Below are 7857 nucleotides of genomic sequence, written 5' to 3'. Positions count from 1 at the left end.
GCAAGGATGTGGAGAAATTGGAACCTGTGTGCATTGCTGCTGGGAATGTAAACTCGTGCAGCTGCTGTGGAAAATGATGGCAGTTCCTCAAAAAATTAGACATAGAATTACCATAAAGTCCAGCAATTCCACCTCTGTGTATATACCCAAATGAAATGAAAGCAGGGACTCCAGCAGAAATTTGTACACCCATGTTCATAACAGCATTATTCACAATAGCCAAAAGGTGGTGCTATGGTCTGAATGTCTGTGCCGTTCCCCCCCAGCCCCCACCAATCACATCCATATGTTGAAATCCTAATTCCCAAAGGTGATGGGTCCCACCAATTTATTAGTAGGTGGGTCTTTGGGAGCTGATTAGTTCATGAGGGTGGAGCCCTCATGAATGGCATCAGTGCTTTTATAAAAGAGATCCAACAGTGCCCCTTAGCCCCTTCCACCATGTGAGGACCCAGAGAAAAGGTGTCGGCTATCAACCAGGAAGAGGGTCTTCACCTGAACATACTGGCCCCTTGATCTTGGCCCTCTAGCCTCCAAGAGGCCAGAAATAATTTTAGAGAATTTATGAGAAATAAATTTCTGTCGTTTATAAGCTACCTAGTCTGTGGTATGTTCTTATAGCAGCCTGAACGGACTGGCAGGGGGCAAGCAACCAAGTGTACATCAACAGATGAATGGATAAACAAAATGTGGTATATACACACAATGGAATATGATTCAGTCTTATAAAGGAAGGAAATCCTGACACATGCTACAATACGGAGTAACCTTGAAGACATTATGCTAAGTGAACTAAGCCAGTCACAAAAGGACAAATATATGATTCCACTTACATGAGGGACCTAGAATAGTCAAAGTCATAGAGACAGAAACTAGAATAGTGGTTGTCAGGGGCTGGGGGAGGGGAAGTGGGGAGTTATTGTTTAAGGGGTACAGAGTTTCAGTTTGGGGAGAGGAAAAAGTCCTAGAGTTAGGTGGTGGTGATGATTGTACAACAATGTGAAGGTACTTAATGCCAGTGAACTATACACTTAAAAATGGTTAAAATGGTAAATTCTATCTTATGTATATTTTACCACAATTCTTTAAAATTCTCAAAAAGTCAGAATAGAAGGTAAATTTCTCAAACTGATAAAAGGCGTAAGAAAAGTCTATAGCTCACATCATGACATCATCACAGCATCAATGGTGAAAGAGTGAATGCTCTCCCCCTAAGATTAGAAACAAGTCAAGGAATCCACTCTTGTCACTTGTATTAAACACTGTACTGGAGATTCTAAGCCAGTACAATCAATAAAGGAAAAAGAAATAAAAAGCATTTAGATTGGGAAGGAGGAAGTAAAAGTGGCTTTTTTGGCAGATGAGAATCATTAATATAAAAAGTCAAATGAAGGCTTCCCTAGTGGCGCAGTGGTTGAGAGTCCGCCTGCCGATGCAGGGGACACAGGTTCGTGCCCCGGTCCGGGAAGATCCCACATGCCGCGGAGCAGCTAGGCCCCATGCCTGTGCATCCAGAGCCTGTGCTCCGCAACGGGAGAGGCCACAACAGTGAGAGGCCCGCGTACCGCAAAAAAAAAAGTCGTCAAATGGAAAATTACAAAGAATTTTGAACTGAAAAAATTTTAAGCAGTATATGAAAATTTGTGAAAGGTTGAGAAAGCAATACTTGAAGGGGGATACATAGTACTAAATGCCTATATTAGAAAAGAAGAAAATTTTCCAATCAATGACCTTAGCTTCAACTTAAAGAAACTAGAAAAGTAAGAGAAAATTAAAGCCAAAATAAGCACAAGAAATGAAATAAATCAGAAATCAACAAAGTTGATAAAACTCTAGCCAGTCTTATTAGGAAAAAAAGGAGAGAAGACACAAATAACAATATTACCAATGAGATAGTTTACATCATTTCAGATTTTACAGATATTAAAAGAATAATAAGTAACTTTTATGAATAACATCATGCCAATAAAAATGAAATTTTATATTAAATGGACAAATCCCTTAAAAGACACAAACTACCAAAGCTCACTCAAGAAAAACAAAATAACCTGAATAGCCCTCTATCTATTAAAGAAAATTGAATTTGTAGTTAAAAATCATCCCACGAAGAAAACTCAGATGGCTTCACTGATAAATTCTACTAAATATTTAATGAAGAACTAATTCCAATTCTGCACAATCTCTTCCAGAAAAACTGAAGAGGAAGGAATACTTCCCAACTCATTCTATGAGGCATTATCCTGATATCAAAACCAGACAAAGAAATTACAAGATAAGAAAACCACAGACCAATATCCCTCATGAGTAGATGAAAAAAGATAAACAATCGACAGATGGTGCTGAGACAACTGGATATTCACATGCAGAATGTATTTGGACCCCTTCTCATGCCTTATGCAAATTTAACTCAGAATGGATCATAGAACTAAATGCAAGCACTGTAAAACTCCTAGAATAAAACAGAGGGGTAATTTGTGGCCTTGGTTCAGCAAGGTTTCTTAAATACAACACCAAAAACACAAGTGCCAAAAAAAAAGATAAATTAGATTACATTAAAATTTAAAACTTTTGTGCTTCAAAGGACACCACCAAATAAAATGAAAAGAGAACCCACAGAATGGGAGAAAATATTTGCAAATCATGTATCTGATAAGGAATTTGTATCCAGACTATATAAAGAAATTTACAACTTAATAATAAAAAGACAATTAACCCAACTGAAAATTAGACAAAGGATCTGAATAGACATTTCTCCAAAGAAGGTAGGCAAGCGACCAATAAGCATGTGAAAAGATGCTCAACATCATTATTCATTAGGGAAATGCAAATCAAAACTACATTGAGATACTACTACTCCACACTCACCAGAATAGCTATAATCAAAAAGACAAACAACAGGGCTTCCCTGGTGGTGCAGTGGTTGAGAGTCCGCCTGCTGATTCAGGGGACACGGGTTCGTGCCCCTGTCTGGGAGGATCCCACATGCCGCGGAGCGGCTGGGCCCGTGAGCCATGGCCGCTGAGCCTGCGCGTCCGGAGCCTGCGTAGCGCAAAAAAAAAAAAAAAAAAAAGACAAACAACAACAAAGTTTTGACAAGGATGTGGAAAATCTGGAAGACTCATACATTGCTGGTGGGAATGTAGAATTGTGCAGTCACATTGTAATACAAGTTGGCAGTTCATTACTGTATGACCTAGGAATCTTATTCCTAGGTATATATCCAAGAGAAACGAAAATACCACACAAAAACCTGTACACAAATGTTCACCATGTATATAATATAAAAAATAATACCATCATGATAGTCAAAAGTGGAAACAATCCAAATATCCATCAACTGATTAATAATAGATAAGTGAAAAAAGAAACAAATAAAAAGAAACAAAAAAAGAAGAAAGTAAAAGAAAAAGAAAAAAATAATAGATAAGTAAAATGTGGTATATCTATACAATGGAACATTATTCTAAAATTAAAAAGGAAAGAGGTACTGAGACATGCCGTAACAGGGATGAGCATTGAAAATTTATTCTAAGAAGCCAGTCACAAAATACCACATGTTGTATGGTTCCATCCATATGAAATGTCCAGAATAGACAAATCTATAGAGACAGAAAATAGATTAAGTGGATGCCTACAGCTGAGAGGGATTGGGATGGGGCTCCAAAATGTGTGTTCTTTTCCACACCACCAAGCAATTTTCCACTTCTCAGTGGATACTGACAGGGTGTCCCACAAATTTAACTCCATTCTGACACTATCTACATGGAGAGGGCATCAGATCCCACAGGTTAAGGGCTCAGTCCCACAGGACTGTTCCCACCCCACTTCAGATGCCAATCCCAAGTCCAGATTGTTACCTGTGCTTCTGACCACTGACTATAAAGCGAAGGTTCCCACAACCCCCTCCTCAGGTTCGATTCATTTGCTAGAGTGACTCACAGAACTAAGAAAACCGGCTTACTTACTAGATTACTGGTTTATTATAAAAGGATGTAACTCAGGAAGAGCCAGATTGGAAGAGATGCAAAGGGCCAGGTACGTGAGAAGGTGCACAGAGCTTCCATGCTCTCTGGGTGTGCCTCTCTGCCCACATCTCCATGTGTTCACCAGCCCAGAAGCTCTCTGAAACCCGACCTTTTGGGGTTTTACGGAGACTTCATTACATAGGTATAATTGATTAAATCATTGGCAAAAGGCACTCCTATCACTCAGAAAATTCCAAGGACTTTGGGAGCTTTGTGCCAGGATCCAGGGACAAAGATCAAATATAGTTCCTATTATACAACCATGGGATGGTGGCTAAAGGGTACAAGGTTTGTTTTGGGGGTGATGAACATGTTCTAAAATGTATTGCCATGGTGGCTGCACAACTGTGTAAATATACTAAAAACCATTGAATTATACACTTAAAAAACAACAACAACAAAAAGAAATGAATTACTGATATACAGAATAATCTGAGTGAATAGGCAGCGAAAAAATATAAACCCAAGAAGTTGCATCCTGTATGATTCTATTTATATAACATCCTTGAAATGACAAAATTATACCAATGGGGAGATTAGTGATTGGCAGGCATTAAGGAGGAGGTAGGGGTAGGAGGAAGGTGGGTACGCTGTAAAAGGTCAACATGACTGGTCCTTGTGGTGATGAAATTTTTCTGTACCTTGACTATATCAATATCAATATCCTGGCTGTAATATTGTATTAGAGTTTTGCAAGATGTTACCATTAGGGTAAACTGGGTAAAGGATACACGGGATCTCTGTATTATTTCTTACAATTGTATGTGAATCTATAGTTATCTCAAAATTAAAAGTTTAATTAAAAAAAAGAACAAAATGGCATAATGGATATAAAAGCACCGTCTTAATTTGCTCAGGCTGCTATAACGAAAGATCACAGACTAGGTGGCTTATTAAATACTGAAATCTATTTCTGGTGGTTCTGAAAGCTGGTAGTCCAAGGTCAAGGTACCATCATGGTTAGGTGAGAGCCCTCTTCCTGGTTCATGGCCAGCACCTTATTGCTATGTCTTCACATTGTGGAAGGGGGCAAGGGAGCTCTCTGGGGTGTCTTTTATAAGGGCATTAATCCCATTCATGAGGGCTCCACCCTCATGACCTAATCACCTCCCAAAGGTCCCATCTCCAAATACCATAATATCGGGGATTAGGATTTCAACATATGAATTTGGGGGGGACACAAGCATTCAGACCATAGCAAGCACTCTGTACATTCTAAAGTTATGTAAAATAATTATAATTATGCAGTTTTATGATTATGAATAGCATGGACTATCATGACTTCATTCACTAATTCAAAAAACACTTATTGGGCCCCTACTATATTCAAGGAGTAGGTTAGATGCTGCAGGGCATACATCATGAATTTATCATAAAATCACAATTGTTGCCATGTTGCAAGTTTTGGCTTGAGCCTAGGTCCTTTTTGTGAAATGTAAGCCAGTTGAAATATAAACATACTTGTGTGTGGGGGGGATATATTTTTATTTTACTGATAATCACTAATAGCTCTAATCAAGATCAAGAATTCTTATGGGAGTTCCCTGGTGGTCTGGTGGTTGGGGTTCAGTGTTTTCACTGCCATGGCCCGGGTTCAATCCCTGTTGGGGAACTGAGATCCCGCAAGCTGCATGGTGGTCCTTTGCCCAGAACATTCATCCCCAGTTCCCCCCAGTGCTGGCTCCTTCTCCTCCTTTAGGTCTCAGCTGTTCCATAATTCTGCATAAGAGGGAAATGGGGCAGCAATCTGGTTAGAGCTAGGAAGGGGGAGTACCTAGGGGACTTGTCTTAAAGCTGCATTTTCATAGCATACACACTGTCTTTACTTAGATTAAGTATAAATCAATAAAACACGTCAATGTTTTCTTAAAATGCTTTTATTCATACTTTATATAAGATTAAGAGAGCATCATCTGCCCATTAAAATATAATTAGAATTGCCGTGGGGGAAGGGGCAAGCAATTCCAACAGGTTGAAGAAGTAGACAGGACAAAAGAGTTTTTTCATTTTTTCTTGAAAGTCATTAGGGTCTATTTGCTTCATTAAGTAGGGGAATGACATGGTCCAACTTATGTGATTGGATGAAGAAAGACTAAAGACTGAAAACCCTAAAAAATAATTAGTAGAGCTAATATCTATTGAGTGAGCATTTTAATGTGACAGGTATTATACTAAGGGCTTGTCCTTTATTCTAGTGCTTTATGTATAGTAATTCATTTAGCCCTCACAACTATCCAATGTATTATTATAATTCCCATTTTAAAGATGAGGAAACAAAGGCATAGAGAGGTTAAGTAAAGAATTACAAAGCTAGGAACTTCCCTGGTGGCGCAGTGGTTAAGAATCCACCTGCCAGTGCAGGGGACACGGGTTCGAGCCCTGGTACAGGCAGATCCCACATGCCACGGAGGAACTAAGCGTATGCACCACAACTACTGAGCCTACGCTCTAGAGGCCGTAAACCACAACTACTGAGCCTGAGTGCCACAACTACTGAAGTCCGCGCACCTAGAGCCCGTGCTCTGCAGCAAGAGAAGCCACCCGATGAGAAGCTCTGGAACCACAACGAAGAGTAGCCCCCGCTCACCACAACTAGAGAAAAGCCTGCGGGCAGCAATAAAGACCCAAGACAGCCAAAAATAAAAATAAATAAATTTTTTAAAAAAAGAATTACAAAGCTAGTAAGCAGCAGAGGTAAGATTCAAACCCAGAGAGTCTAGTTCAAAACCCATGCTCTTCATCAATATGCTTTTTAAAAAAATTATTTATTTTATTTATGGTTGCATTGGGTCTTCATTGCTGCACGCGGGCTTTCTCTAGTTGCTACTCTTCATTGCAGTGCGTGGGCTTCTCATTGAGGTGGCTTCTCTTTGTTGCAGAGCATGGGCACTAGGCGCCTGGGCTTCAGTAGTTGTGGCACGAGGGCTCAGTAGTTGTGGCTCGTGGGCTCTAGAGCACAGGCTCAGTAGTTGTGGCACACGGGCTTTGTTGCTCTGCGGCATGTGGGATCTTCCTGGACCAGGGCTCGAACCCATGTCCCCTGCATTGGCAGGCAGATTCTTAACCACTGCACCACCAGGGAAGCCCCATCAATATGCTTTAATGCTCCCCTTTTCTATAATAGATTACAGCAATGCCATGGGCTTGAAATTGTAAGGGTCTGATACCACAGCAATAATGACAGAAAGGTAGGGAGATACGTGAGAGAGATTTAGGAAGTAGAACCGACAATGTGAGGGAATCACTGTAAAGCATAAAGGAGAGAGGAATCTAAGATGACTCAGACTTCTGACTTGACTAACTGGGTAGTTGATGGTGCCAGTCCCAGAAATGGGAAATACAGAATTCTGATAGAAAAGATAGGAATCACTGACCACTTCACAGTTGATGTGCCAGTGGGATAAAAAGGAACACCGGAAGGCAGTCCGAGATACTAGTCTGGAGTTCAAGAAAGAGATCTGGGCTAGAGATATAGATTTTTGGAATTCTGATACAAGTGTTAAAGGCTTAGGAAGAGCACATGGGATAAACAAAGAGCACTGAGTACAGAACCTAAAGAACATCATCATTTAGGGAGTAAGCACAAAAGTCTCCAGCAGTGAAGACGTCGGAAGATGGTCATAAAGCTAAGATACCAGGAGAGTGGTGTCATGGAAGCCCAGGATGGAGTTTCAACCACGACAAAATTGTCTTTAATCGCACTAGAAAGTAGACTATATAAGGCCATGGAACATGTCTGTTTCATTCACCAATGTATCCCCACTGCCGAGAGGCCTGGCACATAGTAGATGGTCAAAGACATTCCCTGAATATGACTAAGAAGACAAACCAA

The sequence above is a fragment of the Lagenorhynchus albirostris genome, chromosome X (assembly GCF_949774975.1).
Source record: "Lagenorhynchus albirostris chromosome X, mLagAlb1.1, whole genome shotgun sequence".
Lineage (NCBI taxonomy): Eukaryota > Metazoa > Chordata > Mammalia > Artiodactyla > Delphinidae > Lagenorhynchus > Lagenorhynchus albirostris.
Note: the sequence above shows the minus strand (reverse complement) of the source record.